This window comes from Solanum dulcamara, chromosome 4 (assembly GCF_947179165.1).
Source record: "Solanum dulcamara chromosome 4, daSolDulc1.2, whole genome shotgun sequence".
In the NCBI taxonomy this organism is placed as follows: Eukaryota; Viridiplantae; Streptophyta; class Magnoliopsida; order Solanales; family Solanaceae; genus Solanum; species Solanum dulcamara.
Window position 1 is genome coordinate 40,077,596 of NC_077240.1, and position 24,228 is coordinate 40,101,823.

Consider the following 24,228-nt stretch of genomic DNA (forward strand, 5'->3'; position numbering starts at 1 on the left):
GTTGGGGAAAGGACTCAAAATAACACTTGGGTTTGGGACCTACTTTTCATTAAAATGACCTCGTATGGAAATTTCAAATGCGCCATTGATTTTGGAACATCGAATTTGGTGGGGTAGAATACCTTATTGCATGCGCGGGGTTCCGAATGAATCCCGAGCACCCCATCGGAGGATTTGGCATGCTAAGCTTATTTTTGCACCAGCTATATCTGGTTTCGTCGCTTAAGTAACCCCTAGTCACTAAAGAGAGTGCCACTTAAGTGGCCAGGAACTCACAAAAGTGACCAGCCCATTTGGACGGTTGCTGCTTAAGTGACAGCCCTGTCACTAAAGCGATAGGCTTCTTTTAGGTGGGTGTCTCTTAAGAAATCCCTGGGTGGTCGCTAAAGCGACACCTGAGGGTCGTTCTTAAGATTCATTTTTCAGATTTTAAATCAAATTTCAAACTTGATATTCTTCTTCAATTCTTGTATGATTTGGGCCACTCAAAAGGCTATCTTGCATAGATTTTGGGGGGGGGGGGGGAATCTAGTGGTGTGTCCAGAATTAGGAGTTGACGCTTCTTTTGAGGTAATTTCCCCTTTTTCATGAATTTCTAATTTCTTAAGTTTTGTAGTTGATCATGAAATTTTGATGGTGTTGGGGCTAATTTGGTTTGGGAATTGTGCTTCCGTGTGGAACATAAGCTGGAGGTAGTAGTTAGAGCCTATATTCGAAGTCAATTCCATGAGTTACAAAGCGGGTCCCCCAATTCTCAATTTTTAACTTCAAAATTGGCCCGTCTCTAAATATAATAATTTAGTGTCATAACGACCATATTAAAATGATGATTATATTATTGATAGCATTACAACATTTAGAGGCCGCTCAGAAGGGAAAACCTCCAGTTTTTTGAGTTGGAGAGTGCGTGGTCGGCTTTCAGGTAGGCTATAATTTTTCCCTCGTAAGACTGAGCATGTTTAGGAAATTGTACATTGATTTTTATTATTTTGGTGGGGTTGGGTGTCAAGCATGCTAAATTCCTAGAATCCATGTCCTAGGCCTTATTTTGAGTAATTGTTGGACTGTGTAGGCATGATTCCTAGCTATAGATACCCGGTTAAAATCCGTGGTCCAGCTTACTTTTTTCCAGGCTTTCTAGAAACAGATACCCAATTAAAGTCCGTAGTCTAGATTATCCATACTCGACCTTTGGCTATAGTTACTCGGTTAAAGTCCGTGGTCTAGCGTACTCATGTCTACTCATTAGCTACGGTTATCCGGTTGCAGTCCGTAGTCCAGCTTATATGTGGTTAAATTCCTGATTCCTTGATGGATTTTTGGTTTAAGTCTCCATCTACTCTTGACTGTGGGTTGAGGTGTTGGAGTTTGGAAATAGTTCGGTTCAAGTCCGGGAAATGGTGATATTATTGAAATCTTCTTGGTTTCGTTCATTTTCTTCCAGCTATTACTGCATCTGTCAGGCTTATAAGAGTCCATGCAGATGGTTACTCTTTATTTTTGCATGAGCGTACCCGTTGGATTTATTGGATCCCAGCAGAGTTAGTTAGATTCTTTTTCTTTATTTGCTAGTACACTCGTGCACATACCTACATTTTCTTCTTGCCTTATCTTAGTAGCGATGTTTTATTCGCATTTCAGTGTACGTTCGCTTATCTTACTCAGTCGGCCTATGATGCTTACTAGTACCTATTGTTTTGGTACTCATACTATACTTTGCATCTGTTTTCATGATGCAGGTCTGAGTATTAGCTACTGGTATTGATTCGAGCCAATTGCGATCATGATCGGAGGTGAGGGTGAGAACACTGTGTTCTGGATTTACCTGCCTCCTTATGTACATATATTTTGCCTGTCTTTTGCTTTTTGAGATAGCTCTATTTTTATGGTCCATTTTTTAGACTTGTACGCTTTTATTAGCAGCACTGTACATATGACTTCTAGGTTCTGGGAGGGATCCTTATTATTTGTTTATATATTTAGTTTCTTTCGCTAATTCATTGTATGCTCCTATTATTATTTTACTATTTTTGGTTAAATTGTTGTTCTTCTACCCTGACATCCCATTACTTATAGTTATGGGATATGGGTTAGCTTATTTATCAGTGGGTAATAGTAGGCACCATCATGACCCAGAAATCGGGTTGTGACAACAAAGATACTACAAAACGAATATAAGATTCAAAACTAGACCAGAAAATCAAGACTTGTCTCAAAAAGCAAAAGAATAGTCATAATATATAAAGAAGGAGAAAGGTAAATCTAGGACGTCATGTGCTTACCCTCATCTCCAAATCACACTGTTGCAGGCTCGATCTCAATGCTGGTAGCTGGTACACAAACATGCATCACAAAAATAAATGCAAAGTATAGTGTGAGCACCAAAGCAGCAGGTACCCAGTAGGTATCATAGGCTGACTAAGAAGGAAAAGTAAAAGTAATATGAAATGCTAGAATTTAAACACAAAAGTACAGAGCTACTATAACTCCCTACTAGGTAAGCCAACCCATAACCCAGAACAGTTAGTAACAGGTTTAAGGGTAGAAACTAAATAAAAATGAGCAATGCTAATATAAATGGGATAATTTAGTGGAAGACAAACCAAATGGAACATATATACACAAATAATCCCTCCCAGAACCTGGAAGTCACTAGTACAGAGCTGGCTAACAAATAAGTACAAGTAGAAAACGTTAACCACTAAAACAAAACTATCTCAAAAAGAAAAAGACAGACAAAATATATATACAGATGGAGACTGGATCAATACAAAACCTCAAGTGCTCATCCCTTGTCTTCAGATCAGACTGCGGCAGGCTCGAAATAACGTTGGACACTCATGCTTGGACCTGCATCATGAAAAAAGATACAGAGTATGAGTACCAAAACAACCGGTACCCAGCAAGTATCATAGGTCGACTAAGCTTTAAAAGTAAAGGCAATATGAAAAGAGGGAATAGACTGAAAGCCTCGAAAAGCATACGAAGGTTCATCCTAGACAAAACTCGATATTTCGAAGCTAACCGCGCTGATAAAATTTTCATCTAAGCGCATTTTCTGAGAATATTGATAAAAGTCAACCTGAAGCAGATTTCTAAGGCAAAAGAACAAAATGACCTCAAACCCGCACTGATTGCCTCGATACTCATGCTAACCACGCTATTAGCCTCATTTGGCCATTCCAGAGCTGATAGAACCATCAGAACTCCATTCTGAGATTTTTTACATGAAGTAATGACCAAAGTCAACTTTTCAGGTTTTAAAAACTCCAAAACATTGAAATGGACCTAAAGCCCAAATGAATAGGCGATCGAACAGTCAGTGACAGCAAGTCATAAAGGACTTGGGGTCGCTACAGGAATTCTCTAAATGATGAAAAGAAACCATTAAGGCAAAAATGAACTGAAGGTTCAGTACAGTCTGTCTTTGATACCATCATCGGTGAAAATTCTTTCATCCCTAAAGGGAGTGTAGTGTTATTAAGTAATCTTCGCCTTGGTCGAAACCCTATTGTTTGGGAGGATCCATTGAAGTTCAAGCTGAAGCGCCACCTCATAAAAGAAGATGGTGGTAAAGTAGTTCTTAATGATTCAAAGTTACGTTTGTTGTCATTTAGTATTGGAAGCAAATGTTATCCTGGTGCAAAACTCAGTTCTACACTTACTACAATGTTCCGTGCTAGGCTTCTTCATGGTATTTCTTGGAATTTACCATCAAATACACCATGGAATCACTTAATTGATCATCTAAGACCGGTCGTTTTGTTACCTTACCGCTTTTTGCTTAAGCAAAACCAAGATTAGTTATAGCCATGTATCTTTGACACACAACATTTTTTTAAATTTATTTTTAGTTACTGCATTAATTTTCAGCATAATAAGTTGTGTAGGTTTAGCATGAATTTTAAAATTTAAATTTCTATTAGTATTATAAATAAATTTATATTATAGTGGAAGTTTATCTTTTGGAGAAAAGTTAGAAAATATAACACAGGAACATAGTCCATTTTCCCCTATAAATAAAATGGTTCTCTTCATTGTAAGATATAACTTAATAGAGATAAGATATGTTGATCTCTTTTCTCCCTACTATATTCTTATTCTTATTATTTTATAAGCTTGTAACACATTATCAGCATGAGAGTATGCCATCTCGAGCAAACACTTTGATAATATTAAAACTATAGGAAGTTTCATGTTGAATTACTATAATCGAACATTGAATTGTGTCTCTAAATAATATAGCCCAGAAAAGGATATCATGATGTATTTACTAGTGGTTACTACCATTACGTAACTTTTCTATTAATCTTGGTGATATTTAGTAGTAATAAGTATATCAAAGTGGAATCAATAAAAATAGTACAATATTAGCTTTGTTGAAAAATATTATATTAATTACAAATATGGGATCTAGTTACAAAGCATAATTTCCAAACTTCTGTAAGGCAATTCTAATGCTAAAGTGCATGTCGCTTTTAAACGAGCCTTTAAAATATTTGTATATACAGATAATGATGAAACATATACATAAAGAAGAAACAATGAAAATGTGACGCATCAAGAGAAAATCAAAATAGTTGGTTATTTGTTTTCCAACCTAAGCTCTGACAAAAAGAGTTTTCCATACCAATATGCAAAGATTGAGCTTTTCCTGTACCCAAAAAGTTTGAATATCCCTATAATTGTATTTTTTTTCATTTCATGTTTTATGTGCATACAATTGTCAAACTTCCACCATGTGCTTAGTGCTTGATATACAAACAAATCAATGGAATTTCTAGCATGTTAAAACTCCATATCTATTCAGTTCCCTTATAGCTTTAAATTCTTATTAGTCCAAAAATTGTAGATATTGGAGCTAGATTTAAGTTATACACCATTTGTAATACTGCATAAGTTTTTTGATCGTACGTCAAGTTAACTAGTTATTTCATGGTCCACTCTATTTCTCAAGTTACCATGTTATGCTTGATATAAATAATTACTTATTATTATAGGTCAATTTTACCCTAAGTAAAAAACCTTATGCACCATTAATGTGCAAAATTGGAGCTACACAAGAAAATTAACTCAAGGGTCACTAATGAAAAAACTGAAAATGGATTAAAAGGAGAATAGTAAATCAAGTAATTTCATAATTATTACTATTACCAAGGAAATATTTGTAGTTATATTTAAAGTTTAAATGTAAGCTTCAATGGCCCACGCAATTATATTATGATTTAATAATTAACTAAGTTAAATCCTAAACCTGTATGGAGAAATTACCTGCTGTCACGACCTGATTACTCGAATCAGGATGTCACCTACTAAAATCCACCATTAAGTAAGTCGACCGGTATAACAGAACTGCAAGTAATGAGATTTAAGGTAAAAACTAAACTAGAAGTCAAACCATAATAGTAATTACAAAACAATGAGCGGAAGCAAACCAAAAATACATATATACAAATAGAATCCCTCCCAAAACCTGAAAGTCACAAGTACAGAGCTGCTAGAAATATATACAAGTACCAAAAGTGGACCACGGAAATAAAGACTTGTCTCAAAAGAAAAAACTAGTCAACTATATACAGATGGAGACATGTAAAATCAAAACGCCATGTGCTCAACCTCGCCTCTGATGTAGACTACGACTGGCTAGAATCAGCGGTGGTAACTAATGCTCGGACCTTCATCATAAATAACAGATGCAGAGTGTAGTATGGGTACGAAACTAACAGGTACATAGTAGACATAATAGGCCGACTGAGTTTGTAATGTAAAAGCAATATGGAAAGATAGAATATAGGAAACAATAGAGTTTAAACGAAATGTAAAGAAGATGCACCACGAGTGTATAAGAACTAAAAGAAACTAAGTATAGATAACTAAACTTAATTGGGCTCCCATAAGCCCAAAAGGTACACTCGTGCGAAAGTTTAAATAAAAACCTGTGTGGAGCCCTATATGCCTAGACAAGTACAAAGAATAACTAGAACTAATAGGAATATGTAATGGTGAATCTAGAGCCGAAAAAGCTTAGCCTGGACCCCGAACAACAGATAGCCTCCAAGTAACCCATGAATGCTGACTAGCAAGGGAGCACAGAGCCCTAATCTCAAACTACGGATGAATCTCAGAGTAGTCAATAGTAGTTTCCAAGTAACCAATAGAAGTAGCCCAACTATGAAGTCCAATCTAGGACCTCGAACCACAGATGAGTCTTAAAGGGGCAATAGTCCGTAGCCAAAGTGAATCAACCCCGTAGAGGATAAGAGAGCAATATCACCATACCTTAAATCTGCAATGATGGTGGCTACCTAATGATATCATATAAACTTGTCATCATAAAACTACCATATAACAACATCCACTCTCATATAATCAATCAAGCACTCCAATGTTGAACCGTCCCCAATCCCAAACTACAAAGTCAAGCCTAGAATCTCAAATCATCAATTTATGGGCTGTAAGAAATGGGAGAAAGGGTAGAAGGTTTTCGGAGTTGAGGCAATGCCTAATCTAAGGCTAAAACTATCATACCCAAGTCTTCTATTCCAGTCTTCAGGGAGCTAAGCCGTTTGAATCGACGCTGGAGTAAAAGAAAGACATAAAGGCTCCAAATATCATAAGTCTATCGGAAACACTAGTCTAAGCCTAGACATAGGCCAACATGCTCAACATCACCAAAAAACATTAATAACAAGGCCACAAGGTATGAATGATCACAATAAAGGAGGCAACATGCTCAAAAGTACCCGATTTACCCAAAATATATTAAATGAGGATTTCTACATCACTAAGCATGATCAAGAATATAACCAATCCAAACTCCAACAAACCATCATGTTTTCACATAATCAAGCTCAATCTAAGGAGATGGAAGTTGTACCCTACCTTAAGACCGATCGCGCGTACTTCAAGTCTCTAAAGCTTTTTCTTTCCGTATGGCCTCGAAATGTTGCCATTCTATAAAAAGTAGAACCACAACATTATTAAAGTTGTTTATCCACTAAAATCACTAAAAATGTAGACAGACCAACTTTATAGTCTAAAACTGGAATGTGGAACCCGCACTGGAAATTCTAGAATTGATTCCGTAAAAAGGTCCTAATTAGTTACCCAAACTTGTATCCCAAAAAGGAACACAATTCAAGTGCTCGGAATAGTGGAAATTGATAGATGAAATAAAATCACCAATTTAACTAAGAAAAGGACTATGGTTGCAGGTATAACATGGAATTTATCTCGAGAAAATATTTCTTAACAAATTATAATCAATCTAACAAGTTCACTCAACGATTCCCCAAAACCCAAGATTTGAAACATACAATTTGGATTTAAAATGAGAGAGATATCACTTATTGAAGTAATAAAGTTTTAGTTGATCGTTGATAGACATTTCCAAATGCGGAGCCTCACCCGCGATCATGAAAGTCATCTGACCTTCTCTCAGCGAACACAGTCCTTTCCTTGAATGCATACTGCCACACAACCGCAAAGGGAAACCCAAGGCTGCACCAACTGATGCTTATCAGTTGGTTTTTGGCAAGTCCAATTTCTTTGATGGGGTGTTAGGGATTTATTTAGAACCTCGTGCATGCAAATAAACTATCCTACCCCACAAAATTCAATATTTTGAACTCAATGGTACATTTAAAATTTCCATCCGAGGTCATCTCGATAAAAAGTGGATCCTATACCCAAGTGTCAATTCCATAAGGGGACTCAAGATTAGATCAAAATCCTCAGAAAGTACATGAAAGGTCATTCTAGAATAAACTTGACATTTCAAAGCTTTACACGCTGATAAATTTTTTATCTAAGTGTGTTTTCCATGAATGTTGACTAAGATCAAATTTAGGCAAAAACTTAAAGTTTAAAATGCCTAAGGGTTCAAACTCGCACTGAAAGCCTCAGGACTCGAGTTGACCATTCCACTAGCCTAAAATGATCAATTAGGAGTTGATGGGACTATTAGAATTTTTTTTTGAGGTCGTTTACCTGATATTTTGACCGAAGTCAACTTTTCAAGTTTTAAAAGCTCCAAAATAAGGAAACAACCAGAAATCCCAAACCAATGACTAGGCTACCGAATAAGTAGTGCCAACAAGTCATAAATGACTTGATATTTCTATAGGAAAGGAATGAAATTATAAAAAAATAACTTAGAGGGTAATTGCAAGTTGCCACCAAAGCACACACAAGGGCACACAGTCTCAAAAGTAGTAAAGTGACTCTTTCAAGTCGGATGTCGAACCCACAGGGACTTGCCGATTAACTATTCTACTAAATTATATTAAATCTATTTATTTATTTAAACATGCTAAAAGAGTGTGACTATGTCACGACCAGATCTAGGGCCTAGTCGTAACACGACAGTCAAAATTTTAAAGGGCTCCAACCAAGCCTCTTGTACATATCATTAGCATACATAAGGTAAAGTAAAAGTGAAAACACCATAAAAAAGTCTAACCCATGAATAGTAAACAAAGAATGTCACCTAACAACATAGACTCAAAACATTTGTCCAACTAGATGCCTCTACTCATGAACATGGGTGGAGGATAAGACATGTTCCTAGCTCACCCTCAATATGCAACATAACAAAAGTCTTTGAAAATAATAACCAACTCGATGAATAATCCCCGATAAATGAGAGCTCACCACAAACACCGCCCGATAGGAAAGCTTAACTAGTCACGCAGATGAATATAATCTTCAACCTAAACTCCTACACTATTAGATAATGTAGGCAAAAAATATGCATTAGTACTTGGAATATACTAAGTATGAGGGCATGACATGCAACGTAAATCATGGGATGCAATGGTCAAGTAAAACACATGATAAGATGAGATAAGTAAAGTCATGAGAAAATCATAATGACCAAAGCATTTGAAAAGCATAATTGAGATCATGAAAATACATATGAGATCGTACATATATGGGATAGGAACCATAACCGACAATAAGACCATGCGACCTTTAACATGAAATCCCATTGTCTCCCCATACAATGAAGAAAAAAGGGAATCTACTTACCAAGGTAGACTCTACCCCCTGGGCGGGTCATACATATGCTATATGTGAATCCAATAACCAACCATAAAGGCAACCTACGGTGGAACGTAGTTTAAGAGATATGAGGTTGCTACTAGGGCTTTTGATAAGGCCCCCACCTCAAGTCCACTCAGTGCTAAGTTAAATTCCATAGAATATATACATAGCATAAAAATCATAATGACATATATCATAGTCATCATCATAGGTTGGAAATCATAGAGTAGCTCATTTTCATAACATACTTGTAATATGAGAACTTTTCTTTCATCATTACAATCATATTTGCATAATTCATATAGTTAAGTCCTAGGTTACCACATAGTTTCCTAAGTCACTTTACTTCATAACTTGCATGAAATTCGTGCCTTGAATATATTTATGACTCTCGATCACAATTCATACTTGAATTTAGAGTAAAATTCAAATGCATAATTAATTTGAATGAGATTCGTGATAATAACTTTGAAATCATTAAATAAAACTCTCATAGAATATAACTTCAAAATTCATGATCATAACTTATACTTGAAATTAAGGTAAGCCATGAATGCATGATCAATTGACTTGAAAATTATGAAATTAACTTTAAAACATGCATGATCATATACTTTCTATCAGTCCATACATAATTCACAAAGATAATATCATTTGGAAGTATAATTGAAAATACTCATAATTCACATCATGAACCCTAGAGATCAATATAGGAGAATTCATGAAAAACCTCTTCAATTCAAAGCAATAACAATCAATTTATATCAAAATAGACTCATAATCATAATTTGAATCATAATTCATGCAATTAGAATAGAGATCATAAATCCCATAAAACACCATATTTTAATTTGATAGAAAATTTGAGAAATTAATTGGGCTTCATGGATTAAAGAATCCATGAATCATTACCACATACCTTGAGTGAGAAAACTAAATAATTTGGAAGAATTTGAGATTTTTGATGGAGAGCTTGAGTGAATTTCTTTGAAGTCTTCAATGGAGTCCTTGAGAGTCTTTTGTAGAGAGAAATATTTGAGTAGTTGAATTATAGAAGAATGAATAGAATTTGAGGTTTATGGTAGTTTATAGAGTAGAATTAGGTCCTAAAAATGTCCAAGTTCATTAACTAACAATTAGAAAAAAGTCTAAAGTGCCCTTACGTAAAAACTAAAAAAACCATTGCTCAGGTCCGCGACGCGGAAGTGCCACGCACTTCACTGTTTTGAGAAGTTTCTTGAAAAATCTATCTTTCGATATACGGGTCCTAAAAATCCACCGACACCATTTTTTCGCAGGTTTTGAGCCCCTGATTGATATTCTGGAATCAGATTTGCAAAAAAGATTAAGGATAATGCATTATGTGAGTGGCTTATCCCAAGGCATTTTAAGACACTTGTGAGCATTTTGAGGAATGTTACAGACTAATAATTATAAGCTAACAAATGCAAGAAGTAAATAATGAAATATACTTACAATGATTGGGGAAAATCCAAGGGGTGTAGCTTAACATGAGTCCAGGCATAATATTTCTTACTTTGATTTTCATTAGGTTATTAAATTACTGATTTACAGGGTTGATTTTACAATCCTGGTCTCTCGACCTCTAATTGTCTACCTTTGTTGACAGACTAACTACATCGTTGAGTGGGGATAAGCATGAACCAACAAAGATGCATTAATCCTATCATCCTGTCTAGTAACCAACCATGGTGTATAGGTATATGTCATGTCCATCTTATACACGAATTATCCTAGGAAATTCTAGAACAAACATGTTCCTTATATTCTAATTTTTTATCTTCTTTCTGTCTCTCGAGTTTCAGATAGACAACAAATTTAGGAGTGATCATATACAAGAACCCATCTTAAACCAAAGAAAAATAATATTATATCATCACTTGTAGCTACAGCCCCAAAATAGGAAAAATTATCTACTAGTGTCTTAAGAAAAGAAGAAGAAGAAGAAAACAACCCTAGGTCAAAAGTTAAAAGTTTCTTCCCCTAAAAACTAATTTTATGGAATATTTATAGGTGTAAGAAAAAACCCAAATAAAATAACTGAGTCTAAAACTTATTGGGAAACCCAAAATCTGGAGGAATTGTACTGTGCACGTGAAAAGTATTGCGTCGCAATTTTTCTCTAGCTGCCTCTTTCAATAAGCCACGTGGCAACTTCTACAGTTAATGTATGATTTCCTTCTTTCAACTTGCGTTCATATATATTATATTAATATTATATTAACTTCTTTCCGTTAAGCTACCTACTTGATTTCGTTCTTTCATCCTTCATATGTAATTTGTTTTGGCTCCAAATTTCTTCAATTTTGCATTAGATTATTTCTACAAATAAATACCCAATTTAGCACAATCCATAAAATTTATGCTTAAAAAAGAAAAATAAAAATACTAAATATGAGGTAAATAATGACTAAAAATATATATTTTTGGCCTCACATCACCACCCCACACTTAAACTTTTGCTCGTACTCGAGAAAACATTAAAACTCATAAAAAATCAAATTAGTAATTCCACCATTTGGTTGGTACAAATAATTAGGCAATGCAAAAATTTCAAAATATCAAGTACAATTCTCGATCATTATGCAATATATACAATAAAACAACAAACTTCTAACCTCCTAGCCTCAATGAAGGACTCTAACTCATCAAATTTAAGCTTGCTCATCTATTCCATCAAAGAAAGCTAATAAAATCACCTATCTATCACGAAATAAGTGTCCTCATAAGAAAAAAATAGTCCACACACTAAATTTAAGAATTGAATATAATTTAGTGACTTAGCATCAAAGAATAACTCTCGCACTCATAATAGAATTCACATTTATGCAGAAAGAACCACAGGCTTGCCATTATGTACATCTCCTCTAATTAAGCATGCTTGAATAGAATCAAATAGGACTTTTAAAGGATTGTAATGTAGGCTAAAGGACGGGTAGAAAAACTATATAATAGTGACTTACACTTTCCTAATTACTTTGCACTTTAAGACTTTATCACACATTATTTTCTTCTCTTTATTTGCGTCTCTCTCTTCAACAATTATTTCACTAGTAATTTTATCTCCTCAAGAAAACTTCAATCATATTATTATTTTCAAGAAATTATCTAATTTTTTTCATTTTTTTCATGTCACATTCTTTCAAAGAGGGTTTTTTTCATCACTTTATAGCCATCATTGAACACCTTTTTACACTCAACCATCTATTTTCTTCAGACTTAACACTTATAATAAGTCTATGCTACAGTGCTCAAGGATCCAAGGTGCAAAAATTAGCACTTAAATAAAATAGGTAAGGCAAAAATGTGGCTACCAACAAAAGGCTATAGGCTCAAAAAGGCTAACTAGTGATGTAATATCAGAAAAAAGCTAAAATATACAAGACAAATCAAAGAATGTCTATTATCATCTTCTAAACAGTGCAGCACTTTTGATTTTTCTTTAATAACATGCAGGGCAAGTTATAGACTAAATGTAAAACATGAAATACATACAAATTCTGACCACACACGGTACAAGTCTCAATCAAGATGGATCAATTCTGCTTTTACGATAGATAGGGTCATAACAAGATACAAAATATAATAAGTTATATAGAGAGTAATAACTATGAGCCTAGATGTCAAAAAGTCTATTATTTAATGAGCAATCAAACATTCAAAGAAAAATACTACTCAAGATTAGGCCTAAATAGCAAGTATCAAGTCAAAAGGGTTTTTTCTTTTCCCTCAAAAAAGTAAAAAAAAAAAGAACTCCTAAAAAAGATAATCGGTTCAAATGGATCCCCCCGAAAAAAAACCAAAAAGAAAAACCAAAGGGGTGAGCTAAGTGTGCTTGTACTAAAGAATAAAAAAAATTAAAAGATAAGGCAAAACAAAAACAAAAAAATTAAAATCTTTTTATATTTTTTTTATATTTCAAAAGTGGGATAAGTGAAGAAGAAAAAGAAAAGAGAGAAAAAAACATTTAATTTTTATTTTTTTTACAAAATATTTTTCATTCCAGTGGAGTCCGCAACAAGTCCGCGTCGCGAACCTGACATGGGGATTAATTTTTTTTTATTTTTTAGCAAAAAACAAAATTTAAAATTTTTAAAACTAACCTAAAGCACACTACACCCTAAACAATATATTAGAAGAAACCCCACCCCACACTTGAAAGAATGCAATGTCCCCAAATCATTAATTAAAATTTAAAAACAAGGGTTATAAAAACTCCCTGAGGCCTCTATTCCTAGCTAGTAGCATGTTATCTTAATGTTCATCAAGGTTCATACGCATTCCACACTTAAGCTGAAACATATTCTTTTGCTTCAAACTATTGGGTACTCAGACTTCCCCTACCCTGTAAGATAAAACAATACATAAAAATAACACTAAACACTAAAATAATAATAATAATAATAAATAAATAATAAGAATCTTAAATTGTTAATTAGGTTGCCTCCCTATAAGCGCCTGATTGAATGTCGCATCATGACTTAGGGCAAGCTTACCACTTTTCTGTCCACTTTGAACTTATGAATTGTACCCCTAATTTTGCATCACTTTTTCGGCTTCACTCTAGGGGCGGTGGTATAAAGATGGTGGAACCAAGTAATGGATTGTGCATGTAGGATTTATTGTCTCTTAAATGAGGCCTGTTATTTGTAATGACCTCCAAGGTCATTTTCGTGCTTCTGCATTTTCTTAACGTTTTACCCCTTCCCATAGCTCCTTTATAGCTCTTGTGTGGTGTTGGAATGGTTGGTGCACATCCCAAGTGGTTCGGTTGAGTTTTGAAGTGGTTTTGCTATTCTAACTTTAAGGTTTAGACTAGTTTGACTTTGGTCAACATTTGTAGTAAATGCGCTCGGATGAAAAAATTTCATCAGCGCGGTTAGCTCTGAAATGCTTTTTTGAGTTGGTGTAAGCCCCCAAGAGAATTCGGGAAGTTCCTATTCAAAAAAGAAACAAAGAATAAAAGTGAGGAAAGATGCAGAAAAATAGCACCAAGAACCGATCATAGAAGGCAATCACGGGGCCATGAAACGTAGCACACCTCATGGTGAACCCCCGTGGTGGTGTTCAGAGGCTCAGTCCTGCAGGCATGGACCACAAAGGAGGACCATGGACCGTTGTGATTACCATGGGGCATAAAGAGCTCTGTGATGAGACATCCTCAAAGTCCTCAGAAAACATTCCAAGGCACAGACCACAGACGATCACCGCGGCTCGTGGAGCATTTCATGGATTGTGGAGTGATCCTTGGAGGGAATCTTTATAGGCCTTAAGTAGGACCTGCATCACAGCCACTCTTCACCAGCCGTGATGCCTTGCACGGGCCATTAAACACCCTATGAAGAAACTTCAGAGGCTACCCTGCAGGCTTTTTTCTGAGATTTTTCCAAGTCCCTTACCATGGGACACCACCTCGATCCTTGGTGAGCACCACAGACCGTAAATGGGTCCCATGAAGCCAATTTCAACCAGAATGTTGTAAGGGCATTTTGGTATTTTCCCTATGTTTTAACACAAAAGGAGGTCATTTTATAGGCAATATTTCACCTATATATAATACCCAAAGTCCTCCTACTCTTATTTACTCTCCCTCACCTTCTAAGACCCAAACCCTAACTCCTTAAGTTCTCTCAAGTCTCTCTCTCATCTTCAATAAAGGGATCTAGGTTTTCACTCCAAGAAGATCAAGTTTTCTCTTCCCTCTCATAATTCTCGTTGCTTATTCATACACTCCCCGGGTATCTTGTGATTTGGTACACCGGAGTCGCAGGTTAGTGATTTGGCACCTTTGATGGGATTTTTACTCAACTTGAGTGATATATGATTTTGACTTACTACTTCTATTAATTTTCCTCGCCGGTGTTAAAAACTTTTTTTAAAAATAATAAAAATGTTGATATCAAGATTGTTGATGGATGAATAAGTGTTATTGGTCTAAGGGAAATGCCGGTGATATTTTAATTTTGGCAATTCTTATCGAGAAGCTCGAGGCATGAATTCCGTGTGGCCCATTGATATGTATCTCGAGTTATTATTACTATTTCTATTATTGCAAAGCTCGAGGTGTGAATTTCGGGTGGCCATGATACATATTTGGTTAGTATTATTATTAATATTATTGGAAATCTTGAGGCGTGAATTCCAGGAGCTTCATGATATTTATTAGGATATTGAGCCTTAGCTACGAGTTTATATTTGAGTATTATTTTGGTAATTTTATTAGATGGGATTATTGATGTGCTTACTTGATTTTTCGGACTTTTTTGACTACCGTAGGATTATTTCCATGCCCCCTTTCCCGGTATTTGTAGTTTGTATTCTTCTCTTATTATTTTAGTATCATAGTGCTGCTTATTATATATTTTATCCTTTCTGAGCTCGGTCGGCCTATGATGCCTACTGGGTACCCCATGTTTTCATAATCATATCGCACTTCTGAATCTTTTTGATATAGCTCCCAGTTTGAGCCACCCTTAGCGTGCGCCTGATCATCCGTAGCAGTGCTAGTCCTAGATTGTGGTGAGCTCCCAGCATTCAGAGACTTGCTATATTCCATCTTTTGCCCTGACTTGTAATTTGTATTTTGGACAGTCAGATATGTATTGTATAGTTATACATTTTGTCAGCTTTTGTACTTAGTAGCTCCTGTATAGGTGACACCTGGTCTGGGGTTTGGTTTAGTGTCAGTTTGTCTTTTCATTTGATTACTATCAGAACTTTTATATATTTTGTATCGTATTTCTATATCTATATCTTGGCCTGACTTTTCTTTGGTTATATTCTTTTGCTTCCACCTTCTTAAGTTATTAATTATTTCATTAGATTGAGATTTTCCTTCCTCTTGTATTGGGTTTGGATTGCCTACTAGGGGATTATAGTAGGAGCCATCATGACCAATATTTGGGTCATCACAGAGTGATATCAGAGCATAGGTTTACCATTATCACTATTGCAGGAACAAATGTCTAATAGAGTCTCGCAGATCGGTACGATAACGTCCGTATCCAATCTTCGAGAGGCTATAGGATATTTTTAGGAATTAATTCACTATTTTTTTTCTAATCATGCACTAATAATGAGGAACACCTCTAAATCCAAAAAAAAATCACTCTTTCTCATATGACTAGGACGAGTTCCGGCCGGGCTAGATGAGGACCCCCTGCGCCTATAGTTAGAGCCCCAGTTCGGGGTAGAGCTTGAGATATAGCACTAGTGTTAGAGCCATACACAGAGGTTGAGTAGTATGAGTCTCGACCAGCGAAGGAGAATCCAGCCCAGCCTTCACCCGGATTGGTGTCCACACAAATGATACAGGATACTCTAGCTCATATCCTCAGCTACATGGAAGGTATGTCTTGAGCAGGGAGACTACCAGTACTTCATTCTGACCTCAAGTCTGTGTGGGGGATCAAACTTTAGGGCAGGCAAGGGCGTAATATAATTCGACCCCAGTTATATAGCTTACTAATACAGCTTCTTGTTCGATTATTTAGCCTATTCCTATAGTTGTTCTTCACATGGAAGCTAAGCCGGTTATGACTACGAAAGAGCAGAAAATGTTAAGGAGGTTTATCAGATTGGGCCCTCCTAGGTTCTATGGTGCCGCGGGCGAGGATGCCTATGAATATTTGATCAGTTATCAGGAATGGTTGCATAACCTCGGATTGGTTGAGTCCAACGGGGTCGATCACACTGCTTTCTAGTTGGATGGACCAGCAAAGTAGTGGTGGACATCTTATCTTAGTTGTAGACCCAAGGCATTGCCACCCATGTCATGGACTCAGTTCTCTGAGGCCTTCTTAGAGAAGTTTGTACCCCGCAGCTTGATGTAAATATTGAGAGATGAGTTCGCATTACTGGTACAAGGATCGATGACGGTCACAGAGTATGAGTCTTTGTTCCATGAGCTCTTTAGGCACGCTATCGTGATTATACCAAAAGAGGAGGAGTAGGTATGTTTGTTTGTTAAAGGGTTATCTGTACCCTTGATGTTGGCTATAGAGAAGATGGTTGCAGTGGGCTCTTCGTTCTTGTAGATAGTAGACTATGCCGGTACTAAATAGGCTATATGTCGTGAGGCTTATAGAGGCAACAATAAAAGGCTGCGTCATCAGGGCAGTTCTGTGGGCACCACTCACATGGTAAGGTTTCTTTTGGTAGAGGCCATCCATAGTGATATCAACTCAATAGACCAGTACAAGCAGCCTTATAGCTTACCGATGGTGGATCAGCAAGTATCGGCAGTTAGAGCGGCCAAACCTTGGGTCAATCTTCTCGAGGTCAGACTTCTAGGTATTCATGTGATAGAGGTCATTCAAGCTCAGTTGGGACATCATAAGTGGTTTATTTAGAGGACCGTGCAATGAGTATGGTGTAATCGATCACTTTACTAGGGAGTGTCCTACTATTAGCCACCACAGACTCCAGATGCAGCAGGGTAAGCAGGTTTAGGCCCCTAGGGCCCAGTTCAACCACCCAAAAAGATTATGCAGGATGGTAGACGTGAGTCTCAAGGTACTATGGGTGGTCCCTAGGCAAGCCTAATAGTTAGGGTGGACGTAGACATATGTATGCCTTTTTGGGTAGACCAAAGGTGGAGACATCAGATGTCGTCATCATAGGTACGGTCTTCATTTCTCAATAACCTGCCTATGCTTTATTTGATTTGGGGTCTACTTACTTATATGTGTCTCCTTTTTATTCTACTCGATGGGATGATTTATGTGAGCCATTAACTATGCCTATATGTGTAGCTACCCCCATAGTTGATTTTTTAGTAGTGGATCGAGTGTATCGATCCTATATGGTGACTATTATGGGTTATGATACTAGAGCATACTTGATTATGCTAGATATGGTAGATTTTGATTTGATTCTAGGTATGGACTGGTTGTCTATTCATCATGCAGTTTTGGATTGCTTGTCTAAGATCGTTACTTTATATATGCCTAGTATTCCTTCGGTTGTGTGGTCAGGTGTAATTTGCTATGTACCATGGGGTGTGATTTCCTTCCTCAAGGCTTAGTAGTTAGTGGGGATGGGGTGTCTAGCCTATCTTGCTTATATTTGTGACACTAGTGCTGACACTTCTTCTATTGATTTGGTTCTGGTGGTCCGAGAGTTCCCTGATGTATTTCCTACTGATCTAACTAGTCTCTCTCCTAAGCATGACATTGATTTTGACATTGATATTGAGCCGGGTACACAACCAGTCTTTATTACACCATATCGGATAGCTCCAATTGAGTTGAGGGAGTTTAACATACAACTCCAGAACCTCTTGGGTATGGGTTTTATCAGGCCCAGTGTGTCTCCTGGGGGTGCTCCTATTTTGTTCGTAAAGAAGAAGGATGGTACCTTACACATATGTATTGATTACAAGGAGGTGAATAAGGTGACCATCAAGAATAAGTACCCAACGTTATGGATTGATGATTTATTTGACCAGCTCTAGGGTGTAGCAGTGTTCTCTAAGATAGACTTGAGGTCAGGTTATCACCACATGAGGATTAGGGAGTCAGATATCCCTAACACTCCTTTAAGGACTTGATAAAGGCACTATGAGTTCTTAGTCATGTCATTCAGGTTGACTAATGCCCCTGCAGTATTCATTGATTTGATGAACCGTGTGTTCAGTCCCTACTTGGACTCTTTTGTCATTGCATTCATTGATGAAATTCTAGGCTACTCCAGGAGCAGAGAGTAGCATGAGCAGCACCTGAGGATAGTACTTCAGACTTTGAGGGATCAGCAGTTGTATGGTAAATTTACTAAGTGTGAATTTTAGCTTGAATCTGTGGCATTCCTAGGGCACGTGGTGCTCAAGTATGGGATTATGGTAGATCCGGTGAAGATAGAGGCAATCTATGATTGGGCTAGGCCCAGTTCTCCTATTGAGGTCCGTAGTTTTATGGGGTTGGCGGGGTATTACAAATGGATTATGGAGGGGTTCTCTTCTTTTACAGCGCCTTTGACTAGATTGACTTAGAAGAATGTTCCTTTCCAATGAACTGGCGAGTGTGAGGTGAGCTTCATGAAGCTCAAAGCCTTGTTAGCCGGATTCTGACTCCTCCTATTGAGGGCTAGGAATTTATTGCTAGAAAGCCGAAAGCCTTTTAGTCTACAGTGTATTATGATGCTTCAGGTGTTGGCCTGGGTTGCATTCTGATGCAGTAGGGTAGAGTTATTGGATATGCTACCAGGAAGCTATAGGTGCATGAGCAGAACTAGCCCACACATGATTTAGAGTTGGCGGTGGTAGTCTTCGAGTTGAAGATTTAGAGGCATTACTTGTATGGAGCCCATTGTCAGATTTACACTGACCACCATAGTCTCCAGTACATATTCAACTAGAAGGACCTTAATTTGAGATAGCACAGGTGGTTAGAGTTAGTAAAGGACTATGATGTCACTATTCTTTATCACCCGGGCAATGAAAATGTGGTACGAGATGCTTTGAATCAGAAGGTGGTGAGTATTGGGAGTATGTCCTTCTTATCCATTGAAGAGCGACCTCTAGCTTTAGACATTCAGTCCTTTACTAACCAGATGGTTCGCCTTGATATTTCTGAGCTGGGCAGCGTACTTGATTGTGTGGAGGCTAGGTTTTCCTTGATAAAGAAGATTCGGGCATAGCAGTTTAAGGAACCACAACTGAGGGTGATTCATGATAAAGTACTCAGTGGGGAGGATAGAAAGGCGAACTTAGATCCAGAGGGCCTTTTGAGGATTGAGGGTCATATATGTGTTCTTATAGTTGGAGATCTAGTCAAGCTTATCCTTAAGGAGGCCCATTATTCAAGATGTATCGCAATCTATAGCCTCATTATAGGTAGTGTGGGATGAAGTGGAACATTATAGCTTTTGTGGCCAGGTGCTTGAACTATCAATAGGTCAAGTTCTAGCATCATAGGCTAGGTGGTTTTACCCAGCGACTACCCATCCCAGAGTGAAAGTGGGAGCAGATAGCTATGGACTTTGTAGTAGGTTTACCACACCCGAGGATTTGATTCTATTTAGGTCATCGTATATTAATTGACCAAGTCTGCTCACTTCTTACCAGTCCAGACTACCTACACTTCATAGAATCTAGCTTAGATTTGTATTCGAGAGGTGGACCAATTGCATGAGGTTCCAGTAACTATCACTTCAGACCATGGTACTCAATTCACTTTGCATTTTTGGGGTCTATTTAGAAGGAGTTGGGCACCCGAGTCGAGCTCAGCACAACTTTCCACCCCCAGAATGATGGCCAGTTAGAGAGGACTATTCAGGTGTTAGAGGATGTGGTATGGGCCTTTGTTATCGATTTTGGAGGTCAATGGGATTAGTCCTTAGATTTGGTAGAGTTTGCATATAATAATAGCTATATTCGAGCATCGAGATGGCACCTTTTGAGGAATTGTATAGTAGGAGATGTCATTCCCCAGTGGGCTGCTTTGATGCCTTTGCAGTTAGGTCTTAGGGCACCAATTTACTGTTTGAGTCCAAGATAGACAAAGTTCGTATGATCCAGGAGAGGCTCCGTACTACCCAGAGTAAGCAGAAGAGTTATGCTGATCGAAAGGTGTTGCCTTTGGAGTTTATAGTTGGAAACCAAGTAGTCCTGCGAGTGTCGCCCATGAAGGGCGTGATGACTTTAGGGAGGAGGGGTAAGCTTAGCCCCAGGTTCATCGTCCCTTTTGAGATCTTGAGATGAGTAGGGGAGGTAGCTTATGAGTTGGCCTTGCCTCCAGCATTGTCAGGTGTTCACTCTGTATTCCATGTTTCTATGATGTGGCGGTACATCTCGAATGAGTGTCACGTGCTTCAGTAGGATTCGGTTCAGTTTGATAAGTCCTTGACCTTCAAGGAGGAGCCTATAGCTATTTTGGACAGGCAGGTTAGAAAGTTAAGGTCTAAGGAGATTCCATCGGTGAAAGTCTAGTGGAGGCATCATCCAATCGATGAGGCTACTTGGGAGACCAAGCAGGACATACATACCCGATATCCCCACCTTTTTAAGGCACCAAGTAATTTTCTCCTATGACTTTTGAGAAAGAAAGTCTTTTTAGTGGTGCATGTTGTAATGACCTCTAAGGTCATTTTCATTCTTCTGCTTGTTCTTACCATTTTACCCCTTGCCATAGCTCGTTTATAGATCTTGTGTGGTGTTGGAATGGGTAGCGTGCTTCCTAAGTGGTCCGGTTGAGTTTTGAAGTGGTTTTGTCATTCTAACTTTAAGGTTTGGCCTAGTTAGACTTTGGTCAACATTTTTACTAAACGCGCTCGAATGAAATTTTCATCAGTGTTGTTAGCTCTGAATCTTTTTTTCAGTTGGTGTAAGCCCTGGGATAATTCAGGAAGTTCCTATTTAAAATAGAAATAAAGAATGAAAGTGAATTGCACCAGAAACCGACCACGGAAGGCTATCACGCACCGTGAAATGCACCATGCCCTGTGGTGATCCCCCCTGGTGGTGATTCAGAGGTTCAGTCCTTCAGGCATGGACCATGAAGGAGGTCCACAGACCGTTGTGATCACCATGAGCCGTAAAGACCTCTGTGATGAGCCATCCTCAAAGTTCTCAGAAAACATTCGAAGGCACAGACCATGGATGACCTCCACAGCTCATGGAGCATTTCACGGACCATGGAGTGATCCATGCAGGGTACCTTTGTAGGCCTTCTACAAGACCTGCACCACTCTTCACGGGCCGTGATGCCTTGCACGGACCGTTAAAGCCCCCATGAAGAAACTTCAGAGGCTAACCTGCAGGCTCTTTTCTGAGGTTTTTCCAAGTCCCTTACCATGGGACACCACCATGAGGCGTAGTGAGTACCACAGACCGTGAAGGGGTCCCATGAAGGCAGTTCTGGCCAGAATTTTTAAAGGGCATTTTGGTGTTTTCCCTGTGTTTTAACATAAAATGAGGTCGTTTTGTAGGCACAATTTTACCTATATATAAGACCCAAAGTCCTCCTACTCTTATTTACTATCCCTCACCTTCTAAGACCCAAACACTAACTCCTCAAGTTCTCTCAAGTCTCTCTCTCATCTTCAAGAAAGGGATCTAGGGTTTCACGCCAAGAAGATCAAGCTTTCTCTTCCCTCTCATATTTTCTATTATTTATTCATACACTCTTCGGATATCTTATGGGTTGATATTGTTGATGAGTTCTTCAATATTTTGATAGAGTGGCATTGTTATGAGGTGGTCCAGAAAAAAAAAGACTCAAATTTAGCAGTTCAGGTGTGGTTTCGACTTGGAGGTAGGCTATGGCTTACTGTTTTTAGACTTGACTTGGCTAGAATTGTTATATTTTGAGTAGTAACTCATGATGAGGTTGGTGATTTAGGTGTTGACAGTTCATTGAGAAGTTTGGAGTCGATGATCATCGTTAGTGATTACTTTGGGGTCTTAGTTGTTGAATCCTTAGCCTAGGTGATATCTGCATTTGTTTATATCGATTAGAATCCTTAGAGCTTGCTCCTAGGTGATTTGAACATAGAATGTTGTTTTCTTGAATTACTTGGTTTTGGTTTTCAGTTGGTGTGATTTTGGTGTATGCCCATATCTTGCTTGCTTTTAAATATTAAAATGTTGGGCCCAAGGCCATGATTTCTGTACACCGGAGTCTCAGGTTTGTGATTTGGCACCTTTGATAGGATTTTTACTCAACTTGAGTGACATATGATTTTGACTTACTACTTTTATTGATTTTCTTTGCCGGTGTTAAAAATGGTTTTTCAAAGAGTAAAGCTATTTATATCAAGATTGTTGATTGATGAATAAGTGTTATTCGTCTAAGGGAAAATGCCGGTGATATATTAATTATGGAATTTCTTATCGAGAAGCTCGAGGCATGAATTCTGTGCGGCCCATTGATACATATCTTGGGTTATTATTTTTATTTCTATTATTGAGAAACTTGAGGTGTGAATTCCGAGCGGCCCATGATACATATTCGGGTTACTATTATTATTACTATTATTGGGAAGCTCGAGACGTGAATTTTGGATGTTTCATAATATTTTTGAGGATATTGAGCCTAAGCTACGAGTTTACATTTGAGTATTATTTCAGTAATTTTATTAGATGGGATTATTGATGTGCTTACTTAATTGATCGGACTTTCTTGATTGTCGTATGATTATTCCTGTGCCCTCTTTCTCGTATTTGTAGTTTGTATTCTTCTCTTATTTTTATTAGTATCATCGTGCTGCTTATTATATATTTTTTTCTTTTTGAGCTTGGTTGGCCTATGATGCCTACTGGGTATCCCATATTATAGTACACATACTGCACTTCTGCATCTTTTGGATGTAGCTCCCAGTTCGAGCCACCCTCAGTGCGCGCCTGATCATTTGTAGTGGTTCAAATCCTGAATTGTGGTGAGCTTCTAGCGTTCAGAGACTTGCTTCATTCCCTCTTTTTCCCTGACTTGTATTTTGTATTTTGGACAGTCAGATCTGTATTGTATAGTTATACATATTGTCAGCTTTTATACTTAGTAGCCCCTATATAGGTGACACCAGGTTTGGGGTTTGGTCTAGTGTCAGTTCGTCTTTTCGTTTAGTCAGTATCGGGCCTTTTGTATATTTTGTATCGTATTTGCATATCTATAACTTGACCCAACTTTTCTTTGGTTATATTCTTTTGTTTTCTCCTTCTTATGCTATTAATTATTTAATTAGATTGAGATTTGCCTTTCGCTTGTCTTGGTTTTGGCTTGCCTACTTGGGGGTTATGGTAGGCGCCATCATGACCACGATTCGGGTCGTGACATTATTTTGTCTCATTTTGGGTTCAAAGTTAAAATGTAGGATTGTTGTTCCTCATCCTCACACTCCTCCATTAGTTCGAATTACTTGAAAGACATGTCATCATTTAAACATAATGTCAAAAAGTGATTTAAATGGGGTCCAATACGTCCCTCTTTCAAACCTACACCAAATGCAACATGCTCACTTTTATACTCCTCAGAACTGATCTCTTTAAGAAAAATATGATTCTGTAGTATCTCCTCCAGTTTTAGTTCCTCAATTTGACTTATAAGTGTTTTTCAAGTATCACACAACTCATAGCTATATTGTTGTGTGTCAACTGCAATAACCTTTGCATTCAATTTATTGCTTAAGTTGTTAATATATAAGAAAAATATATCAATATCTTGTAAGAGC